This window comes from Hyperolius riggenbachi, chromosome 4, assembly GCF_040937935.1.
Source record: "Hyperolius riggenbachi isolate aHypRig1 chromosome 4, aHypRig1.pri, whole genome shotgun sequence".
NCBI lineage: Eukaryota > Metazoa > Chordata > Amphibia > Anura > Hyperoliidae > Hyperolius > Hyperolius riggenbachi.
The window spans coordinates 436,628,952-436,653,566 of record NC_090649.1 but is presented as its reverse complement, the minus strand read 5'-3'; the positions used below and the strand labels follow the sequence as shown (position 1 = coordinate 436,653,566).

The following is a 24,615-nucleotide window of genomic DNA, read 5'->3' as shown; positions in this document are numbered from 1 at the left end:
ATAAAAGGCAGGCAGCGTCAGGTAATTCACTCACTCGTGTGCCTGCAGTAATTAGAGAAGGGAAAGCTGCTGCAGACTCACATACGGGAAGCTTAGTTAGACTCTTGTAGACTTGTTAGCTTGCGCCTTGCTGATTCTTATTGCTAAAAAAGCACCCCTCAACAGCTCTTTTGAGAGCTAATCTTGTTCTTGTGATCTTTTGTGTGTGTGTGTGTGTGTGTGTGTGTGTGTGTGTGTGTGTGTGTGTGTGTGTGTGTGTGTGTGTGTGTCTGTGTGTGTGTGTGTGTGTCTGCCTAACTGCTAGTGCGTGTGTGTGTTCATACAGTGTGTGTGTGTCTGCCTAACTGCTAGTGCGTGTGTGTTCATACAGTGTGTGTGTGTGTGTGTGTGCATGTGTGTGTGTGTGTGTCTGCCTAACTGCTAGTGCGTGTGTGTGTTCATACAGTGTGTGTGTGTGTACATGTGTGTGTGTGTATGTGTCTGAGCGATGCTCCCATGTTATGGGAGATGGTGAGCAAGGGTTTACGCTGTGGTGCTGTCCCTCGGCCTCGCTCCCCAAAGATGCCCATGCAAAATGCTGAACATCCACCACCACCTTCCACCGCTGCATCTGGGGGTCTCCTTTAATAAGGAGACCCCCAGAGCTTCCCGTTGGGCCGCCACACATTGCTGCTGCACTGTCACCCCTGTCAATTTACCTACCTCCAATGGACATCCGCCCCCCTTGGCCACAAGTCCTGTTGCTGCAATTACAGTATATCTCTCACTGTAATTACTGTCTGTCAGAGCCCTATCAAAGCATTCATGATTCACTGTCTGGACAATTTTCATTGGCTCAGACAGTGGACTAATGGGGAGCCCCGGTGGGAACTTCAAAGATGCTTTACCAGTGCTCCAAGAGACAGTACTTATGGTGAGAGATGCACTGTAATTACAGCATCGGGACTTGCAGCGAGAGGTGGCAGATGTCCAGCAGCAGCAGTAGGCAAATTGACAGGTGCGACGGTCCACCTAGGGATGTTCTGCAGTTATGTGCGGTGGCCCAACGGGGAGCTCTGGGGTTCTCCTTATTAAAAGGAGACCCCCAAATGAAGATAGACGCGGATGTTGGGCGGGTGCACGCACATCTCTGGGGAGCGAGGCCAAGGTGCTGTAGGACAACACCATAGCATAAAACCTCGCTCCCCATCTCCCATAACATAAGAGCATTGCTCAGACACACACACACACATACACACACACACACACACACACACACACACACACACACACACACACACATACACACACTGGGCTTGATTCACTAAACCGTGATAACTCATATCATGGCCGTTTTTGTGCACATTTTCGCGTTTGCGCGTGATCGCAAATTTTTGTGCGCAATCGCAAATTTTCACTCGCAATCACGAATTTTCATTCGAAATATCTTCACCTTTTCATGCGAAAATTCGCAATTTGCACGAAAATTCACGATCGCGCCCAAATGCGAAAATGTGCACAAAAACAGCCGTGATATGAATTATCATGGTTTAGTGAATCAAGCTCAATGTATGAACACACACACTCATTAGCAGCCAGAGCACATACAGACACACAGTGGCATAGCTTAGGAGCTATGGGCCCTAGTGCATGTTTTACATTGGGCCCCCGCAAGCACTGTATACACAACAATTGATACGGTGCACTAAAACCTGCTAAGGACAAGCACAGTGTCAAAGATTCAAGAAGGGGATTGTAAATAGTTTGGTAATGATTACTATTATTCACAGCATCTACAGTATAGAAGTCATTATTATGAGCACAGGACCAATAAAGAGCAGTGGTTGAGGGAGGGCCCCTCTGCGCCCTTTCTGGTTCAAGGGCCCCGGTGCGGTTCACAGTTAGAGATGGCCCGAACGGTTCGCCGGCGAACTGGGACCAGCAAACTTCAATGGTCCATGATCGCTGAGAACCGCAAACTTTTCCGGAAGTTTGATTCGCCCCCATAGTGCATCATTAGGGTCAACTTTGACCCTCTACATCACAGTCAGCAGGCACATTGTAGCCAATTAGGCTACACTCCCTCCTTGAGCCCCCCCCCCCCCTATAAAAGGCAGGCAGCGTCAGGTAATTCACTCACTCGTGTGCCTGCAGTAATTAGAGAAGGGAAAGCTGCTATAGACTCACATACGGGAAGCTTAGTTAGGCTCTTGTAGACTTGTTAGCTTGTGCCTTGCTGATTCTTATTGCTAAAAAAGCACCCCTCAACAGCTCTTTTGAGAGCTAATCTTGTTCTTGTGATCTTTTGTGTGTGTGTGTGTGTGTGTGTGTGTGTGTGTGTGTGTGTCCCACAGACACTTGTGTTGCATAGACAGCCTTGGTAATTCCTACTGTGCCATTGCCAGGCCCAGCACATTCAGTGACTACCTGTGTGTGTGACAGACAGCTGCACATTTGTAATCCCAAATTCCCAATCACTGCACCTGTTCACTGCTCAGTGCACCTACCTACCTATACCTACGTGAGCGCACGCATAGTTAATACCACCAGTCATTGCACCTGTTCACAGTCCGTGTGTGTGTGTGTGTGTGTGTGTGTGTGTGTGTGTGTGTGTGTGTGTGTGTGTGTGTGTGTGTGTGTGTGTGTGTGTGTGTGTGTGTGTGTGTGTGTGTGTGTGTGTGTGTGTCAGGCAGCTGCACATTTGTAATTCCAATCACTGCACCTGTTCACTGTTCAGTGCACCTACCTACCTACCTAAGTGAGCGCAAGCAGTGTAATATACCACCAGTCATTGCACCTGTTCACGGTACCTGTGTGTGACAGCTGCAAATTTGTAATACCAATCCCTGCATACCTGTTCACTGCACCTGTGTGACTATCAACCCCCAATATTGTCAGGACGTAGTTGACTATTTAACACAGAACACCTCATCTTCCTCAGCTTCCGCACGGAAGTGTGACATATCTTCCTCCTCCTGCTCTGATTCTGGCACCCCACTTAACACTCCGTTGGCAGCCATCACCAAAGTGCCATCATCACAGGGCTCAGCTGTGTGGAATTTTTTTTCTGTGTCTGCCTCAGATGAGAGCAATGACATCTGTACTCTCTGCCACCGAAAATTGAGCCGTGGAAAGACCAAGACCCGCGTAGGGACAACTACCTTACGAAGGCACATGATTACAAAGCACAAACTGCAATGGGATGACTACCTGAGGAAAAGCAGCACACAAAAGCAAAGAAAGTGGTGACATCTCTGGCACACAGCATTGGGTTAAGGGTCCTTCTGACCATGGATGCATTAGGTCAATGTCCATCTGACCACCATCTGCCTTGTCTGCAAAGCACGCTGAGGCCTGCCTGAAGACTAAGTCAGTAGCCACACACAGCATCTCTGCCTGCACGCCGTGTGACTGCCTGCCCAAAGACTAAGTCGGTCCCCACACAGCGTCTCTGCCTGCAGGCCGCTTGACTGCCTTCTCCGCCACCACTAACAGGGTCCAAGACTCCAGGCGGTTTCCTGAATTTTTAAGGCCGCTGCTAGCAGCGGCCGCTATAATAATTTTTATGGTGCGTCCACATGCCTGCCTAATTTTTCTGGCTGCACTGCAGCTGCAACAACAAAACAAAAGGCATGTACATGTGTCAATTCCCCTTCGTGATTGTTACCTTGCCGTGGTGAAGGGGCTTGATGACAAAAAAGCAATGACCGCCGGCTATATGAGTGTGTTGGGGTTGGGGGGCACACCTGACCCCAGAAGATAGATAATAAGGTCGTTGCTTCATTGTGGACAGACCAAATTCGATCAGCTGGACACTCAGTCACTGCTGTTTTGTCATTGAGCTACCTCAGCCCGACCATATGGGCTTGAAAACCGCCATCATCTGCACTCTGGCCATGGTGTGCACCAGTGCAGCACGGCCGTCACAACACAAACAGCTGTTTGCGGTGCGTTACACAGTGAGTTTGGTCTGTCAGTGTGAAGCAGTACACTACTTACACTCCTTGATTTATGTATACACATGCAAGATGTTTTAAAGCACCACTTTAGGCCTCCAATTTAACATGCAATGTGATTTCTGCCCTTAAAACGCTGCTTTGCGTCAAATCCAGATTTTTCCCTGTGACTTTTGGCATGTATCCCACTAATCCATGCAAAAACTCAGATGTTAGACCCCTTGAAATATCTTTTCCATCACTTTTGTGGCCAGCATAAATGTTTCTAATTTTCAAAGTTCGCCTCCCCATTGAAGTCTATTGCGGTTCGCGGACGTTCGCATGTTTGCGAACGATTGCGGAGGTTCGCGAACCAAAAATAAGAGGTTCGGGCTATCTCTTGTCGCAGTCTCAGTATCCCTATTGCTACACCACTGGAGACCCCCAGAGGTAGCAGCACAACACATGTGTTAGCATGTTTAGACCTGCTCAGGTCTAAGTCAATGTTCATGTCTGACAGGAAGCATCACTTCCTGGAGGCATGAATTTGGCAATTGATACATAAAGTATCTGTGTCTGTGCTGAGAAGATTGACTGGTTGTGTATGCCACCTCTGACTACCTAATACTGGCGAGGGGGAAGGGGGAGAAGCCACTAATAAATACTTGGGGGGCACCTCTGACTGCCAAATACTGGGGCAGAGGGGGTCCTTTGAATATCTAATACTAGTAGAGGGGGCTCTTGCTAGCTACTCTGGGGGGGGGGGGGGGGATATATGATAATCTAATACTGAGGGGGACCTCTGACTGCTAAAATTTGCACCACGTTGGAATATTAGCATTCGAAGAAACATCTTTATTTAAGTATTGTCAGACAAGTAAGTTGTGCTATAAACAAACGTCACACTTAATATAGATCATCCCAGCCTGAATGAAATAAAAAAAAAGTTTGAAAAAAACAACATAAATCTATATATATATAAAATCGGATGTATGTGTGTATGTATATATGTATGTGCCGCGATCACTCGAAAATGCCTTGACCAATTGCCACACTTGGTCACTTGGTGAATGAGATTAATATTCAGGGTGGAGCCTACAACAACCAATAAAAATTCACCTATTGATTTTCAAGGATGAATATCTAAACTGTTGTCCATTCTTACACTGTTAATGGCAGAGGCTTTAAACTTGCTACAGTTGGTCATTGGGTGACTGGGGTTTAAATTAACTAAACGGGGTGGAGCTACATACAGCCAATCAGTTTTCTTTGGTGGATAAACTGCTTCTATTCACACATTTTTGATGCCAGGAACTCAAAAGCTCGGTCATTGAGTGACTGTGTGTCAAGGTTACAAAAAGTGGGCGGAGCCAAAAACAAATTTTACTGGGAAAATATAAACTGCAGCTATTCTTACACCGTTAAGGGCAGGGTTCTAAAAATGTGCATAGTTGGTTGCTAGGTGACTGGGATTAATATTCTTGAAAGGGGCGGAGCCACAAAAAGCCAATCAGATTTGTTTAATTTCTATGTGAATATACAATGTATTGATACCAAGGACCACAAAGCTCACAAACTTGGGTATTGAGTGACTTTGTGATCATTCTCGTGGGTTTTCTCTCACTTGCCACCAATCCCCCATGTCTTCGGGACCATTCCGATCATGGAACCGCATGATATCGCGTACAGCCCCCCAAACTGCGCGGACATGAGTCTCACGTCCCTGCGGCTGTAGCTGCAACAGCCACGGATGTGAGACCCACGTCTGTGCGGCTGAAATAGTCAAGGTGCTGATTAGGGATAATCAATCAGATGCATTCAAATTTCATCTCAATCATATGCAGCTTGAAATTGGACAAATTAGAATAACTTCCTGTCAATTTTTATTTGTCCGATTTCAAGCTGCATAACATTTACACCCTGAAATTTGAATGATAGGAGAAATTATTTGCACCTTATTGATCATCCCTAGAGCCGATCAATAATACAATCTTGATTGTACAATCTTGCCAAAAGAGTTTCCTCATAGTTAGTAATCATTTGCTATGTTGTTCTCCAAAGAGGCAGGTGTAAGCAAAGTGCCTCCAAAATTGTAAATAAGAGAGTTGCATGATTCAGGTTGTGGTTTTCATTTAGTTTTTTACTGTTTAAACATATATTAAATATGCTCCCTTGGGAGTGTATGTGTGGGTGTGTAAGTAGGTAACTAAAGGCTATCACTATCATGGATTGGATCTTTAACCTTTTGGGGACCATGGACGTAGAATCAATGTCCAGCAGGTGGTGCTACCGGTCTGACTGGATGTTGATTCAACGTCCGCGCTAAAGAACCATCCAGACGCGATCGTGCGCACCCGAGAGGGGAGATTAAGCTGTCATAGGACATCTGGCATCGCCCCTCAGTAATCAGCAGCCATTGCGTAGTGATCACTTTGACAGCGGCGGTGGCCGGGGGAAAAAGAAGAGGATCCACTCACCTCCCTGGTGTTCCAGCGACGATCGGCGCCCCCCTCTGCTCTGGCCGGCATCTCTGCTCCGTCTGACGTCAGCGCCGGGTCCCGGCTTGATGACGTCATCAAGCAGCGAACCGACCTGAACGTCATTTGGAGCGGAGATGCCGGATGGAGAAGAAGGGGGCTACTGCGGCTCATCGCTGGAGCCTGGAAGGTGAGTGATGGCTGCTGGCGTAAGGGGGGACACTTGCCACCATGGGGGGGACACTGCCCAGCCAGCCACAGACAGGATCTGGCCGCCCGACCCCCCCCAAACGCACGCACCCCCCTCCACCGCAAAATGCCTGGTCCTTAAGGGGGGTTAGGCGGCCGGTCCTGAATTGGTTAAGATCCCTGATATAGTGCAATATTGTTTTCAATGAACCACCCCGTGATTCACTTCACACAGCTGTGCAAGAGATAACCTCCACCACAGAACAGAAGAAACAGGGGGGTATTATTTCACCCCCTTAGTGAGTCTCACTCACCGGAAAGTTTCTTGAGTTTCAGCGTATAGGCCCTCAAACCTGGGCAACAACTGTATGGGACCTTTTAAATATAAAAGAGCGGGACTCGCATAGTGTAAAAAATCTTCCACATTTATTGCTAAAATCCTTATAAAATATGCGTACCAGATTGAAGTTTTTCACAAGCGTTTTATCTATGGTGCCAGCATAGATGCCCCTGATGAGTCAAATGACGAAACGCGTAGGGCGGAGCTAAGGAGTCACGAGGGACGGAAGGAGGAAGTGATCCAGGCGGGACTGTGGCGTGCAGCGGAGATCCGACCGCGTCGGTGCTGGCACCATAGATAAAATGCTTGTGAAAAACTTCAATCTGGTACGCATATTTTATAAGGATTTTAGCAATAAATGTGGAAGATTTTTTACACTATGCGAGTCCCGCTCTTTTATATTTAAAAGGTCCCATACAGTTGTTGCCCAGGTTGGAGGGCCTATACGCTGAAACTCAAGAAACTTTCCGGTGAGTGAGACTCACTAAGGCTCCCTGCACACTGCAAATCCGTTTTCCGATTCCGATTCCGATTCCGTTTCCGATTTTCCTTGAATACATTCAACAGAAAAACGGATCAAAAAACGCAGCATGCAGTTAAGATTAAAAATCTGAATCGGAATCGGATGTAAAAACAGATTAAAAAGCGGAATCGGAATCTGAAATGCATGCAGTGTGCAAGAGGCCTAAGGGGGTGAAAAAATACCCCCCTGTTTCTTCTGTTCTGTGGTGGAGGTTATCTCTTGCACAGCTGTGTGAAGTGAATCACGGGGTGGTTCATTGAAAACAATATTGCACTATATTTGGATTCTTTGCAGGGAAATCCTATACTCATGCTGAGATCAGGATTGTGATCGCAACTTCTTTCTCTGGTTGGATTGTAACGGAAGAGTGTGTACTCAAGTAAAGTCTGCGGATCCCCTATACAATTGGTGACATTTGTGGTGTATATTTATACAGGTCCTATCAAGAGTGCTGTGGAGCGCAGTTTTTTTGCCTTCTGGGGCATTATTGGTTAAGATCCCTGATGGCTCCCGTGCAATGTACCATGATCGCTTGAAGTCTTGTTGAAGCCTCTCCATCATGTGCCGTGGTGTGACATCATGCGAACCCACCAGTAGGGAGATAGATCAGAGAACGTTCATCATCATGGGACATCGCTGGGATCCATCTTCCTGCCTCGGGACATGAGTATTCAGTTTAAGAGTCAGAAAGGACTTATTCCCCTTTTAAACCACATAGGGGACTGATCAAGTGAATCCCATGTGATAGAATGAGTGGGCTTTGCTCTCAAAGCCAGTAAAATCAATATACCCTAATGATTACATTATTGATGAATTAAATTAATGAATTTAAACAAAGACTGCAATTAGGAAGGAGACTATACTGATCTGAACAATTAACAGAATAACTTAATGTACAAATCAGTATAACTTAATTTACAATCTTCTTCTATGATTTTACAATGCCTACTTTATTTGGTAAATGGGAGGCAAAACATAACGGCTTAGGGGAAAACAAGTATAAATTCAGACTCTCTTTTAGCTGGTTCTAAATAGTGAGAGGTGCAATGGTGCCTCATAAATGAATTGGTTAATATACCCTAAAAGATAAGGGGTGCGGCCGACCTAAACAACAATAGATCAACTAAATATAAGCACACAGGTCATAAGGCCACCATAATTATACCAAAATCAATTTATTAATTACAAAAATTCAAAGCACAATCCCCTAAATACAAAACCCTCAATATAGCAAATTGGGAAGAATTTGCTATATTGAGGGTTTTCTATTTAGCGGATTGTGTTTTGTATTTTTGTAATTAATAAATTGATTTTGGTATAATTATGGTGGCCTTATGACCTGTGAGCTCTCTTTTAGCTGGTATGGAGATAGCAGAGTGATGAATACTCACCTACAGGCAGTGCTCACTCCCCGTGTACTAGGATGGTCACTTCCTGTTTTAGGCCTCTTTCACACCAAGACGTCGCGTTTTAGGGGACGTTAAGGTCGCATAGCGTGCCCCTAATGCAACGCATGGTGGTGTTGAAGTTGGACGTCAGATTGAGCCGCATTATGAGGCTCTTGGTGCTATCCTGGGAAGTCCGGATCTTTTCAGTGATTCGGATGATTTGAATCGGATCATTGAAAAGATCCGGATCTTTGAACCAAATCTTTGAATCATTTTACTAGGGAAGCAGGAAGCAGGGGTGCAGCAGAGTGAGAGGTGCAGGAGAATGAGGGCACATTGAGGGTGCTAATGGGGAAGGGAGAGATGCAGCAGGAAGATTGTGCTTGTGCACAGAAGCTGCAGTTATTGTTTCTTCCAGACATCCACCGTGAACCGAATCCTTCATTGTGATGATCCGGATGATTCGACTCACAAAAAAGATCTGAACTGTTCATGATCTGGACAACACTATAGTGCAGTGAATATTAATTAGCCATGTGGCTAGGAACAAAAGCAGACTCTCCCCTTACTGAGCATGTGCAAACAGTCTAATGCAGCTAAAACCACCTATAACGCACAGCATGCTGCACTCTCTTTGAACGTCCAGCGTTACACTGTAAAGCAACGTGGGCACTGTGAACAGCCCATTGATTTTTCATTACTGTGAGTTGGGCTGCGTTACAGGCTGCTCTAACGTGCGCCTGTAACGTCCCACTGTGTAAGCAGCCTAAGAGGTTTCCCTCTTGCTCTAGTAGTGACTGTTCTCTGCTGCTAGCAATAGTCAGTGTGTTTGTGCTATAGTGCATATTCCCTGGATGTAGCTGAGGTCATCACCACCTGGCTATAGTGGTCATGTTCCAGTAGAGATAAGTCACCTTTCCATGCAGACTCGTTTTTATTATCAAAAAGTAGGAAACATCATTTTAACTGAAACCTGCATCAACATTCAGTAAGCAGAACACCTGGGGGTTCCCAGGTAGTGGCATTTTAGAAATAAGAGATATTATTTTTTTATTCTTACAAGACTACAGTGCCATTATTGTACTCTGAAGATGGATCTTAGTGATTAAATATAATGTTCTTCTTCTTTTTAAGTGATCTAAAGGCATAAATTAGATTTTTAAATTCAACCAAGGCCAAATTTGTATGTTCTAGCACCCAAGGTCCATTGTTCCCAGCCACTCCCCATTCAACAGCATTCTGTCCAACACCATGACTAGCAATCCCTGGTTTAAATGGGCTCTGTCCGTTGTGCTGATCTGCCCCAACCCCCCACCCCCGATCGACAAAGAAGCGGTGTTTGATGTGTCTTCTCGTGCTTCCTGTAATTTTGTGCTCCTTCCCAAATGTGAATAGCAGGCGATAGTGTTCTGGGCATGCATACTTGAGAAATGAATCTTGGGTATGAGCGGAACTTCCCAAGCATGCATACCCATAACACTCCTGGCCTCAGCTGCTGTGTCCATCTAGGAAAGAACGGGACACTACAGGGAGCATGAGTGGATAGAGCATGCACTTCATCTTCACCAGTGCAACTGACTGCAATCAGATCAACAAGCTGGAGGCAGCGCAGCCCAATAGAGAGAATCCCATCCAGAATTGAGAACAGGTAAATAGAAGCATCTCATGATACACACACTGGCATAGATGTAGTGTCTGCTCAGGTGCCCTTTAAATATAGTGACAATTTAGCACTTAGCAGGTTTATTTAAAACAAGACAGGGACAATTCTTATAATGAGGCAGGAGGGGGTTAAATTGGATCACAGAGACTTCAGCTGCCATAAACCTCTCTAAGAAAAAATAGCCACACATTTAAAGAGGGAAGAGTGCAGAGGGAGAGAAGGAGGAATGCAGGGCTCAGGTCATTAACAGCGCTAACCAGTAATAATACTACTGCCTGACAGCTGGGCTAAAGTTGAGCTGATATTCCCTATCTGTGGTCAGTGAATGTGTGCAGGAAAACTCTCCGATCATTGGTTCCACTATCTACGATCCAGGCTTTAATCACTGCAGCCTGTATGTCTTGCTTATACTGAGAACTGGAACATCAGGTGACAGCAGATGCAGCAGAGGATGCTGTGCTCCCAGGAAGTGAGGGAGATGCAAGGAACTCTGGAATTTAAGCTCAGTAGGGTGGCTGTGGACACAGAGAGATGATTTACTTGGATATTCTTATTTCTGCTGAGTTGTGCCACCCCTCTGTATTTTCTGCCCAAGGCCCTGGCCTTTACGGGTCTTCCCATAAGTCTTACCTTGAAACCACAGCAAATGGGGTGCCAGTACAAAAGGTACACAGGAAAATATCTTGTTCCTGGGTTTATTGCTGGCTATTCTGGAGAGACAGTAAGCTTTTGACTCTATGGACTATCAGTTGTCACATGATTGTTACTGGGTCACTAAATGCTGGGTTAGTGTCAGAGCCATGTTGATCTTAACACTGATGTGGGGATTCCCCACTTTGTGGTCACAATTCTTCCCCAAAGCTTCCCAGAAGGAAATAAATTAGTATTACAGATAGTGACTGCACTGACTGTCAATCTTTTGCTGCTGTCGTGTACTGTACAATCCATTTGGTCATTTCTTGGCTCTTGCAATCATAGAGTTCTTGGCTCTTATTTAATTAACTTTTCTGCTGAGTATTCTGCTTTTCATCTTCTCTAAAAAAAATAATAACTTTTTAGCACTTTAGCAACAATTGAACATGATTGATAAAGCAGTTAAAAAATATCTTAAGATTATTTTGAGTATATTCTTGCTTGTTAGGGGCTTAAAGTGTATTTTATTGATTTGATACGGTAAGGTGGGAGAAAAAATAGGAGAACATTTTAATGAACATGGGCCTTTGTGCCTACTGGTCCTTAATTTCTCGTCACAGATACAGTTAGTGCTTGTTCCATTCAATGTCAGTCCCTGGGGACTATCTATCGATCATTAACTCCTGGCAGAAGTGGTAGTCACTCCATGGGCCTGATTTACTGTTGATGTGCTAAATGACAAAGAACATAAATAATTTAAAAAAAATACCATAAACTAAATGCCCCTGAATGAGAACACTTGCAATCACTATACATACACACATACACATACTCTCATACACATATATATAATAATTTTATATACATAAAATGGCTTTGGGAGGGATAATAAACCACTTAGTTAGCCTTGCAGGTTCTGCTCTACTTCTGAAATATTGTTGTGGTTACGATAGGATGTCTATTGTTATTGCATTCTTCACCACTACTGACTTGGAACCCAAGAGTCAGCATACTTGAATCTCCTGCTGGCCCCTCCCATTACTTGATTAGATCCTCAGCACAATATTTAAATAGGGATTTTCCATCCTTCCTTGCCAGACACCTTAGCCAACTCCTTCAACAACAACCCCCCCTATCCCCAATAGTGAAGTCCATGTGGGTTGATGTAGCTCTAATGTAAAATGGCTTGCATGCTCAATGGGTGGTGAATAGTTTTATGGAGTCCTAGGCCCATATGCAATTCACTTTTTCTCCTGAGATTACTCCTAGGTGATATATTCACAACATAAAATGCCTTTTAAGCCACCAGCAAACAAGAAAATACTCAAAATAAATTTGATGGTACTTTTTCATCAATGCTTGGGTACTTTTCCATTGTAAAATGCTGAAAAGTTAGTTTAAAGAGAAGATAAAAATTATCTCCTGGGAGAAAACTAAAAAATGTATTACATATGAGCCCTAGAGTACTCTGCATATTTTTCTCCAAGTTCCATATTCACGGAAATGTGCATGGACACAGGTGAACAAAATGTTTTTGCCACTCATGTTCTGCTAAGATAAAGTGCATTTTCTGCTGATAAACAGGGAAACATATACATACAAATACTAAAAACGACAGTATTCATTTGAATGGAGTTGATTATGGTTTCTGATGTGCAGACAGCCATGACAGTCTGTGGTTCCCTGCACATCCCCTCAGGGGCAGACCCATGTACAAAGTCTTGGGCCTTGATTCACTAACCGGCACTAAGCCGGTTAGTGTGCCTTATCACTTAGTGGGCACAAACTACAGTGCTAACCTTATCTGAGTTAGTGTGCCTTATCTGAGGTTAGTGTGCCTTATCTGAACTTAGTGTCCCTTAAGTAGCTTTGTGCACACTAAAAGATGCACAAAGCTACATCGCGCACTGCGTAATGCGTCGATCTTTGCGCGCGGTGCGACGATAACGTTGCACCCGCTATACTGTATATGATGCAACCGTAAAGTCGGTGACGATGTGATGTGACGATAACGGTGCACTGATGCGCCGTTTAGGTCGCATCCTATGCAACCTTAAGGTCGCATCATGTACAGTATAGCGGGTGCGATGTTATCGTGCAGTGTGCGATGTAGCTTTGTGCATCTTTTAGTGTGCACAAAGCTACTTAAGGGGCACTAAGTTCAGATAAGGCACACTAACCTCTGATAAGGCACACTAACCTCAGATAAGGCACACTAACTCAGATAAGGCACACTAACCTCAGTTAAGGCACACTAACTTAGATAAGGCACACTAACCGGCTTAGCGCCGGTTAGTGAATCAAGCCCTTGATCTCTTCCACTCTTTTTAAATGTTGTCCCTAAAATAAGCAAGAATTACTCCATGTGTCTAGTAGTGTTGGGCGAACATCTAGATGTTCGGGTTCGGGCCGAACAGGCCGAACATGGCCGCGATGTTCGGGTGTTCGACCCGAACTCCGAACATAATGGAAGTCAATGGGGACCCGAACTTTTGTGCTTTGTAAAGCCTCCTTACATGCTACATACCCCAAATTTACAGGGTATGTGCACCTTGGGAGTGGGTACAAGAGGAAAACAAAATTTAGCAAAAAGAGCTTATAGTTTTTGAGAAAATCGATTTTAAAGTTTCAAAGGGAAAACTGTCTTTTAAATGCGGAAAATGTCTGTTTTCTTTGCACAGGTAACATGCTTTTTGTCGGCATGCAGTCATAAATGTAATACATATAAGAGGTTCCAGGAAAAGGGACCGGTAACGCTAACCCAGCAGCAGCACACGTGATGGAACAGGAGGAGGGTGGCGCAGGAGGAAAAGGCCACGCTTTGAGACACAACAACCCAGGCCTTGCATGAGGACAAGAAGCGTGCGGATAGCATGCTTTGTACCGCCATGCAGTCATAAATGTAATAAAGATAAGAGGTTCCATAAACAGGGACCGGCAACGCTAACCCAGCAGCAGCAGCAGCAGCACACGTGATGGAACAGGAGGAGGCGCAGGAGGAGAAGGCCACGCTTTGTGAGACACAACAACCCAGGTCTTGCATGAGGACAAAAAGCGTGCGGATAGCATGCTTTGTACCGCCATGCAGTCATAAATGTAATAAAGATAAGAGGTTCCATAAACAGGGACCGGCAACGCTAACCCAGCAGCAGCAGCAGCAGCACACGTGATGGAACAGGAGGAGGCGCAGGAGGAGAAGGCCACGCTTTGTGAGACACAACAACCTAGGCCTTGCATGAGGACAAAAAGCGTGCGGATAGCATGCTTTGTACCGCCATGCATGCAGTCATAAATGTAATAAAGATAAGAGGTTCAATAAACAGGGACCGGGCGGCAACGCTAACCCAGCAGCAGCAGCAGCATACGTGATGGAACAGGAGCAGGCGCAGGAGGAGAAGAAGGCCATGCTTTTTGAGACACAACAACCCAGGCCTTGCATGAGGACAAAAAGCGTGCGGATATAGCAGCAATGCTTTTTGCCGCCATGCAGTCATAAATGTAATACAGATGAGAGGTTCAATAAACAGGGACCGGAAACGCTAAACCATCCCAGATGTTCATTGGTCATGTTACTTGGTTGGGGTCCTGGAGTGTTGCGTAGTCGTTTCCAATCCAGGATTGATTCATTTTAATTTGAGTCAGACGGTCTGCATTTTCTGTGGAGAGGCGGATACGCCGATCTGTGACGATGCCTCCGGCAGCACTGAAACAGCGTTCCGACATAACGCTGGCTGCCGGGCAAGCCAGCACCTCTATTGCGTACATTGCCAGTTCGTGCCAGGTGTCTAGCTTCATGCCCGGTTTCAGGTCCAGCGGTGCCAGCCACAAATCCGTCTGTTCCTTTATTCCCCTCCAAATTTCCTCCCCTGTGTGCTGCTTATCCTCAAGGCAGATCAGCTTCAGCAACGCTTGCTGACGCATGCCAACAGCTGTGCTGCACTGCTTCCACGATCCTACTGCTGCTGGTGCTGGGTTAGCGTTTCCGGATGAGGTACAGCTTTGAGATGCGTTGGAGGAGAAGGAGTCAGAGAGGTAGGTGCTGCTGTTGTTATCCAGTGGGAGGGACGGCGGTGCAGCTGTTTGCGGCTTGGGCAACACCCGCGCCGTAGCAGGTGAGGAATCGCTGCCAGGCTCCACAAGGTTCACCCAGTGCGCGGTAAGGGAGATGTATCGACCCTGGCCGAACGCACTCGTCCAGGTGTCAGTGGTGAGGTGAACCTTGCAGGCAACGGCATTCTTCAAGTTTCGGGTTATTTAGCTGACCACGTGCTCATGCAACTCAGGCACTGCAGAGCGCGCAAAGTGGTAGCGGCTGGGAACCACGTAACGTGGGATGGCCACTGACATCATGCCCTTGAAGCTGTTTGTCTCCACCACTCGATATGGCAGCATTTCGCAGGCCAGAAGCTTGGCTATGCTGGCTGGCTGTTACTGCCACGGCCCGGGGGTCATTTGCTGGCAATTTCCTCTTGCGCTCAAACATCTCAGAGACAGACAACTCAACCGTAGGGCTGCACACCAAAGGGCTGTTGGTTGTTGTGTTTGATGAACACTGGGAGACCTCAAGAGCACTAGTCCGGAAAGTGACAGTGTCAGCATCGTCTGATGTTTGTGAATGTTGTGAACCACGCAATGGCTGGGCTACTGCTGCTGCTGAGGCGAGTCTGATGGTGAGTCTGGTGAACCCAAGGGAGGCAGTGTTGCTGGTGGTACCCTGTCCTGCCGCGTTTGCCCACAGAGTGGGATGTTTGGATAGAATGTGGCGGCTCATGCTGGTGGTGGAGAGGTTGTTAATACTTTTCCCCCTGCTCAGGCGGGTCTTGCACACCTTGCAAATCGCCATGGTAACATCCTCAGTGCAGTCTTCAAAGAAAGCCCAGACTTTGGAGCACCTGCCTTGCTGGCGATTTCTGTTTGCGCCTCTTTTGCCTCTCACTTGAACTTCCATGCTTGCGGTGCCTGAAATTGCGCGCCGCCTACCTTGTGGCACAAGGCGAACTCGTGCAGCAGTGGGTTCCTCAACAGACTCATCTGTGCTGCTGCTACGACGGCGATGTTCTCGTTCACAAACAAAATCTGGGTCTATGTCCACATTGTCCATACCCTCCTCTTCCATCTCCTCAAACTCGTCATATGTCATTGTGGGGGGCCGCCGCCATGGAGTAGAGCTCCCCAGAACAACCTCTGCGCAGCTCACTCCAACATCGTCTGGTTATCTGGCAGTTGTGTGCGTGGTGTCGCTGCCGGTTGTGTCAGCTTTGTGCCCACTGGCTCCTTGTAACTGGCTGAGGACTCGGACCTCGTGCGTGATGTGCTGGTGCTGCTTAACCCACTGCTGGACGCTTGCGAGGTCATCCAAGTAATTATCTCGTCCTGTTCTTTTGGATCTGTGAGGGTTGTTGTCCTGGACAACATGGGCGGTATTGAGTGGGTTTTCTTGGGTGCTCCCCTGTGGCCTGTACGTGAACCGTCAGGGGAAACACCTCTTCCCTTGCCCCTCCCTCTTTCACCGGATTTCTTCCTCATTTCACTTATCCTTAAAGTACACGCTGACTGGCAGCAGTACAGTGGCAGTACAGAAATGCTATACAGTGGTGGGTGAGCGGTGTACCACTATTGTCAGCAGCGACACAGAGCACAATGCTATACAGTGGCTGGTGAGCGGTGTACTACTGTTCCCAGCAGACACAGAGTGGAAGTAAACACAATGCTATATAGTGTGGCTGAGCCGTGTACACAGAGTGGCATTAAACACAATGCTATATAGTCTGCTATATAGTCACCCCGAACAGGGTGATGTTCTGCAGAACCCGAACAGTGGCAAACACTGTTCGCCCAACACTACTGGGAGGGAACGCAGATTTTAGTACCTAAACACACGATACAACATGTTTTCCGGGGTCGGACTCTGAGGCACATACAGATGGTCCCGATCATCATCCTCATCATACAACTCTTCTCCTGAGTCTGACCCACCCACCACCTCTGCCACCCCAACATCCCCAGACACAGACCCCTCATCGTCCTCAACATTAACTTGGGATGCTGGCCTGAGCCAGACCTCCTCCTCCACATCAGGCCCCATCATCTCCTCAATGGCAGCCCTCATTAATCGCTCTGGCGACGGACCGATGGACACAACGTTCTCCTCCGGGGAGGGCTGCTGCTGACCACTGGCTGTTGGGGTGGATGTTATAGCTTGCGTGGGGCGTTGGCTGTTGCTGTTGTTGGGAGTGCTGCTCACAGCGGAGGTCTCTGGGGAACTCATGTTGAGCTCATATAGTGGTTGACGGTGAGTGGAGTATTACTGATCCCAGCAATATACACACTGACTGGCAGAGTACGCAATGCTATATAGTGTGGCTGAGCGGTGTACACAGAGTGGCAGTAAACACAATGCTATATAGTCTGGCTGAGCGAGCGGTGTACTACTGTTCCCAGCAGAATCAGAGTGTCAGTAAACAATGGTATATAGTCTGGCTGAGCAGTGTACACAGAGTGTCAGTAAACAATAGTATATAGTCTGGCTGAGCGGTGTACACAGAGTGTCAGTAAACAATGGTATATAGTCTGGCTGAGCGGTGTACACAGAGTGTCAGTAAACAATGGTATATAGTCTGGCTGAGCGGTGTACACAGAGTGTCAGTAAACAATGCAATATAGTCTGGCTGAGCGGTGTACACAGAGTGTCAGTAAACAATGCTATATAATCTGGCTGAGCGGTGTACACAGAGTGTCAGTAAACAATGGTATATAGTCTGGCTGAGCGGTGTACACAGAGTGTCAGTAAACAATGGTATATAGTCTGGCTGAGCGGTGTACACAGAGTGTCAGTAAACAATGGTATATAGTCTGGCTGAGCGGTGTACACAGAGTGTCAGTAAACAATGGTATATAGTCTGGCTGAGCGGTGTACACAGAGTGTCAGTAAACAATGGTATATAGTCTGGCTGAGCGGTGTACACAGAGTGTCAGTAAACAATGGTATATAGTCTGGCTGAGCGGTGTACACAGAGTGTCAGTAAACAATGGTATATAGTCTGGCTGAGCGGTGTACACAGAGTGTCAGTAAACAATGGTATATAGTCTGGCTGAGCGGTGTACACAGAGTGTCAGTAAACAATGGTATATAGTCTGGCTGAGCGGTGTCCACAGAGTGTCAGTAAACAATGGTATATAGTCTGGCTGAGCGGTGTACACAGAGTGTCAGTAAACAATGCAATATAGTCTGGCTGAGCGGTGTACACAGAGTGTCAGTAAACAATGGTATATAGTCTGGCTGAGCGGTGTACACAGAGTGTCAGTAAACAATGGTATATAGTCTGGCTGAGCGGTGTACACAGAGTGTCAGTAAACAATGGTATATAGTCTGGCTGAGCGGTGTACACAGAGTGTCAGTAAACAATGGTATATAGTCTGGCTGAGCGGTGTACACAGAGTGTCAGTAAACAATGGTATATAGTCTGGCTGAGCGGTGTACACAGAGTGTCAGTAAACAATGGTATATAGTCTGGCTGAGCGGTGTACACAGAGTGTCAGTAAACAATGGTATATAGTCTGGCTGAGCGGTGTACACAGAGTGTCAGTAAACAATGCAATATAGTCTGGCTGAGCGGTGTACACAGAGTGTCAGTAAACAATGCTATATAATCTGGCTGAGCGGTGTACACAGAGTGTCAGTAAACAATGGTATATAGTCTGGCTGAGCGGTGTACACAGAGTGTCAGTAAACAATGGTATATAGTCTGGCTGAGCGGTGTACACAGAGTGTCAGTAAACAATGGTATATAGTCTGGCTGAGCGGTGTACACAGAGTGTCAGTAAACAATGGTATATAGTCTGGCTGAGCGGTGTACACAGAGTGTCAGTAAACAATGGTATATAGTCTGGCTGAGCGGTGTACACAGAGTGTCAGTAAACAATGGTATATAGTCTGGCTGAGCGGTTTACACAGAGTGGCAGTAAACACAATGCTATATATAGCGTGGCTGAGCGAGGTGCACAGTGGCAGTACACACAATGCTATATAGTCAGGCTAAGCCGTGTACACAGAGTGTCAGAAAACACAATGCTATATATAGCGTGGCTGAGCGAGGTGCACAGTGGCAGTACACACAATGCTATATAGTCAGGCTAAGCCGTGTACACAGAGTGTCAGAAAACACAATGCTATATATAGCGTGGCTGAGCGAGGTGCACAGTGGCAGTACACACAATGCTATATAGCCAGGCTAAGCCGTGTACACAGAGTGTCAGAAAACACAATGCTATATATAGCGTGGCTGAGCGAGGTACACAGTGGCAGTAAACAATGCTATATATATAGTGTGGCTGAGCGAGCGGTGTACTACTGTTCCCAGCAGCGACACACAATGACTGGGGGGGACCCTGGCTAGCGTGGCTGGAGAGCGAACTACCCTGCCTGCCTACCCAAAGCTAAACCCACAGAGAAATGGCGGAGATATGACGTGGTTCGGGTATTTATTTACCCGAACCACGTGACCGTTCGGCCAATCAGAGCGCGTTCGGGCCCGAACCACGTGACCCGTTCGGCCAATCACAGCGCTAGCCGAACGTTCGGGGAACGTTCGGCCATGAGCTCTTAGTTCGGCCATGTGGCCGAACGGTTTGGCCAAGCACCGTCAGGTGTTCGGCCGAACTCGAACATCACCCGAACAGGGTGATGTTCTGCAGAAACCGAACAGTGGCGAACACTGTTCGCCCAACACTAGTGTCTAGTAGTTATGTATTCATATGTCCATCTGTGACCTGATTTATGTCCAATAGTTGCCTTTCCCAGTGTGAACTGTGGTGTCACTATTCTAGTGGTTAGTAATGGTAAGTATCCCTCTGTAGAGCATGCATTCCCTATATGTAGTACTCATCACTGCCTTGTAGTAGCTCCTGCGATCAGAGGTAGTCTTTATGTTAGCATGGTCCCTATTTGCAATGCTAGTCTCTGATTCAAATTAACTATAGTATGAAGTGAGACAATTCAATTTTAAGAGGAACCTGAAGAGTAAGACCTATGGAGGCTGCCGACCTGCCATATTTATTTCCTTTTGAACAATACCAGTTGCTTGCCTAACTGTCCTGCTGATCTTTGTGATCAGCAGGGTTTAAATCACATACCTGAAACCAGCATGCAGCTAATTTTGTCAGATTTGTCATAGACATCTGATCTGCATGCTTGTTCAGGGTCTATAGCTTAATGTATTAGGGGCAGCAGGATAGCCAGGTAATGTGCATTATTTAAAAGGAAATAAACATGGCAGCTTCCATATCCCTCTCACCTCTGGTTCACTTTAAATAGAATAGAAAGAAAATTCTCTTTTTGTATTTTGTTTAATAAATGTAGCCTGATTTTATATAGTTGCTTGACTGTCAGTTATACATTTTTTGGACCTCCTGCTGTACAGTTTTTGATTTGCTGTCTGAAACATTATATTATTGCATCAATTAGAAAACAGCACAGAACTTAAGTTGGAATGTTTAATCTTGCAGTGTCACAATGCCAGCTTTTCAAATGAGCGCTTTAGCTGGTCCAGTGATCAGTTATTAGCATATCCCCCTTGGCATGCCAGACTCAGTGTGTAGAATGTGGGCTGGCCTTGGTAGCTCTTAGGATGATTTGTGATGGGAGATGCAGGTAGCGAGGCTTTAGAAACCAATGAGGCAGAGTGGAGTGAACAGTCAATGTGATACACTCAGCACACTGTTTTTGAACAGGACACATTCACTGAATAGTGCTGGAGAGACAAAGATGCTGATGGCACAGAGGATGTGAAAGAAGGGCAATGAAAGCCAAAAATGATGAAGACACAGTAACAGCAAGAAGTAACTTACTAATCAGTGAGGACAGCTAAGGGGAATACCTGACACTGGCCAGTATTTATCTCGAGGCAGAACTACAGCATGGGACAAACACATAAAATCAGCAATTACGACCAGCTCAAAGACCTTCCAGGACACAGAGGATGGCTACACTGAACTTCTTTCTACACAAGGAATATTTATCTCAACAAAAAAAAATTTTTTTTACTAACCTCTCACACAGGTACGAAAATAAAAATTATTTTTGAGCCGCTCCCTACATGGTTTGTTTAATTAAACGCATGGAATACAATAATGCTCTCAGGGCATCCAAGCCCATTAGCGTGAATGTAATTGTGAAGAACTAGTCTCTATAATGAAGGGTTTCAATATAAAGATTTTCTTTTTTAATTTAAAATGAACTTTAAAAGCCACCTTGGAAATGGGCCTGCTATGAACATCTGCATAATAGCAAGAATACTGGGGAAAAAAATGGTACAATACTTAATGACAAAAATATGTGTATGTAACTGAATGGCCAGAAATATAGGAGTGAAAATATATTTTTTTTTTTATTTTCTGGAAATTGTATTTCTGTTATAATTAAGTGGACATATTGTACATGAATTCACATGTGCACAGCATATTGCTGTTCAGAGGGATGAATTCTACATAAAAGCAATACAAATAACCCCAATAATTTCATGAAAACAATATTAATACTATAGGGCCATCACACCTACTATAGTGTTGCACAAAATGCAAGGTAAACAATTACAATTACACGTGAATAAGACCAACTGATTCTCTTTTTAATCATAAAGGCCAATATATATATATATTTGTAGGATGAAATAGTTAAACTCTTTTTCATCTGTATATTATTACTATATATAACAATAAGCCAGTAAAAATGCATATAGTATACAAAAATAGAAAAACTAAGCATGATAATTTACAAGAGATAATCATATACTTAAAAAAAGGATTTCTTGGTCAATTTCTACTGACAAGTACTCTTTTTAGCGTAGTTGTTTTCCCATATTGTAAAGATTTACAAACATACTTCATTATTTTTCTTTAAAAAATCCTTCCAGAACATCTATATACATTGCAAAGATGTTAGCAAACAATTGCAGCTCACCTATTTAACCTGCTTTATCCATCTCAGCTAGTAGCTCAGGAACTGTTGGGGATCTGAATTGGGCGTGGCTGCACATAAGCTGTTAACTCCTATTCGGAAATCTAAATTTTGGCTGTGAATTTAGAGTAGATCTGCTCACCAGTCAGTAGATAGTAGCAATGGTCGCAAGGAAACATAGTTCAATATTTTTAAGAAATAACAGTTGCCTAAAAACAAAATATTGTTTTAAAAACATTAAAGAACAGTTTTTTTATGCCATATCCCATATAATTGTTTAACTAAAGTGCAGTAATATAAACAAATAATAAACATAAAAACATGAATTTGTAGTCTTTAACCCAAAACGGTATTATATTTGTGCACCAAAGTCATGTCTTTGAAAACAAAGAATTGTTGACTTGACTTGCCAGGTCTATTAATTTAGTTAATCTCTTGTTATCTTATCATATTGCAGATATTTTACACAGTTGTAACCAAGTAAAAACAGCAACCATCCTTGTGTTGGTTTCCTCCCACAGCTCAAAATCATACTGGTAGGTTAATTAGTTGCCTCCTTATAATGGCCTAAAACTGTAGTAGGTACATTACGGGTTGAGACCTTGTTGAGAGACAATGATATTAAATTTTGTTTTGTTCTCCATTCAGCCCTGTGCATGAGAACCTTAAATTAGTATTATTATGAATACTACTACTAATATTAATAATAATCACAAAATGTAAAAGCCAGAAGGTTCTTATGAGTAGAAGAGCAATGCAATCCTTCAGCATATTTCTATGGATGGTCTCCCTATTCATTCTTTTATCAAGACCTTAGTTGTATATTCTCATTCTGCTCCACATTAATCATGGATTCATATCTTACACTAAAAATCGCCCAAAAAATAGAAAACCCCTACTGACTTGCACAAATAGTTATACATATATTTTAAGCTGTATCTATGCAAATGTAGATCAACAGATGGCCAGAGAGACAGAAGGGATTTATTTGCATGACTCCACGTATTACTGTTACATGACTAAAAAAAAAATTCCCTTCAGGATAGGTTTATTTTTATCCCCGGCATGTTTACATTTGGCTATGGTGGCATTTTTACACCACTGCTGTTTTTAGTACACTAAATGAAAATAATATTTTGTAAACATTGCTTCTAATTTTACGCTGCTAATTTTCAGCAGTATCTCCTTTTCACAGTTCACAGGTTACTCTAGAGAAATCATTTGGAACTTCATTTTATCGATTTACTTATTACGGGTGTCTTCAGTAGGCATAGAGTAGAGAAGAAAAAAAACTAGGCCCTTAAGCAATTTACTTTTTTTCCTAGGAGATAATTTTTTATCTTCAATTTAAATTAACCTTTTACCTTTTTGCATTGGAAAAAGTAATAAAAAGTAGGTGAAACAAGTACTGTCAAAAATATTTGGAGTATTTTTGTGCTTGCTAGTGGGGTAAAATGCATTTTATTTATAAGATGTGAAAACATCACCTTATTTGTAAATAATTCAGAATATAAAAAAAAACCTTGTTTTTTGTAATAATGATTTCCATAGGATGAGAAATAATAATAACTTCAGATGAACCCATGTAGCAACACAAAAGTCTGTGAAATATATACTTTATATGTACATAATCTTTTTCTCTGAAACAGGTTTTTAATGTAGTATTGATTCTGCATCCTAGTTCATCATACCAAACACAATATGAAGTGAAAGGTTATTGTAAAATGTGGCAGAAGACACAGGTATAAATTCACAGAAATAATGGTCTCTCCTCCTGTCACCACAGATTGTGTAGTCCAAGGCATTTTCAGCAATGTCATCTGCTGTGCAGCTCTTTCTGCAGTTACAATTCGCTTCAGTTCATAGTAATTCCTTAGGTCAGGCAGAGTAGCTTTATATTAGTAAAAACTATTTCATCCAACAACAGAATGTTTGCAATGTTAACATTTAAAAGTGTGTCAATAAAATGCAGCAATGGGTATATTTGTATATACATGTGAAGATGTCTGTTAAGGAGTCTTTATTTCAGCTGTTTATGTTTTATATGTATATTTAAAGAGTGTCAGCTAAGAATTATATCCCATTTCATGAAAAAAAATAGAAAAAAAACAACATATGCACACATACACGCCAAGTCCGCCCATGATGCCAAGTGAGGCAACATCCTCAGTCAGCAGAAGTCTGGGGACAGCACCAGGCAGAAACAGGAAGTGAAGAGAGTGCCTGGCCAACCTATACTGGGGGCAACTGTACCTGTCTAACCTATACTGGGGGCAACTGTACCTAGTTACCAATACTGGGGGGCACCTATACCCAGCTACCCACCTACATTGACGGTGTAGAACCGGCCCTGCACACACACGCATATATCTATATATATGCCCCCAGTATATTAGTGGCTGGGCTGGATAGTGTATTGGTTAAGGGCTCTGCCTCTGACATGGGCAACCAGGGTTTGTGTCCTGGCTTGGGTCAGTACCTATTCAATAAGAAGTCCTTGGGCGCGTCTAAGTTGCTGCAGCTCTTCAACCTTT

The 24,615-nt window shown here is 44.5% G+C and overlaps 1 protein-coding gene across 1 annotated transcript in view; it reads right to left on the bottom strand.

The window, feature by feature from the left end:
- LAMP5 (lysosomal associated membrane protein family member 5) overlaps positions 1-22,104 on the bottom strand; it is a 37,546-nt gene extending 15,442 nt beyond the window's left edge. Inside the window, exon 1 of the mRNA XM_068279628.1 lies at positions 22,085-22,104. The gene's annotated coding sequence lies outside the window, so the exon portion shown is untranslated. The remainder of the gene's footprint in view (positions 1-22,084) is intronic.
- Between the last annotated feature and the right edge of the window lie 2,511 nt (positions 22,105-24,615).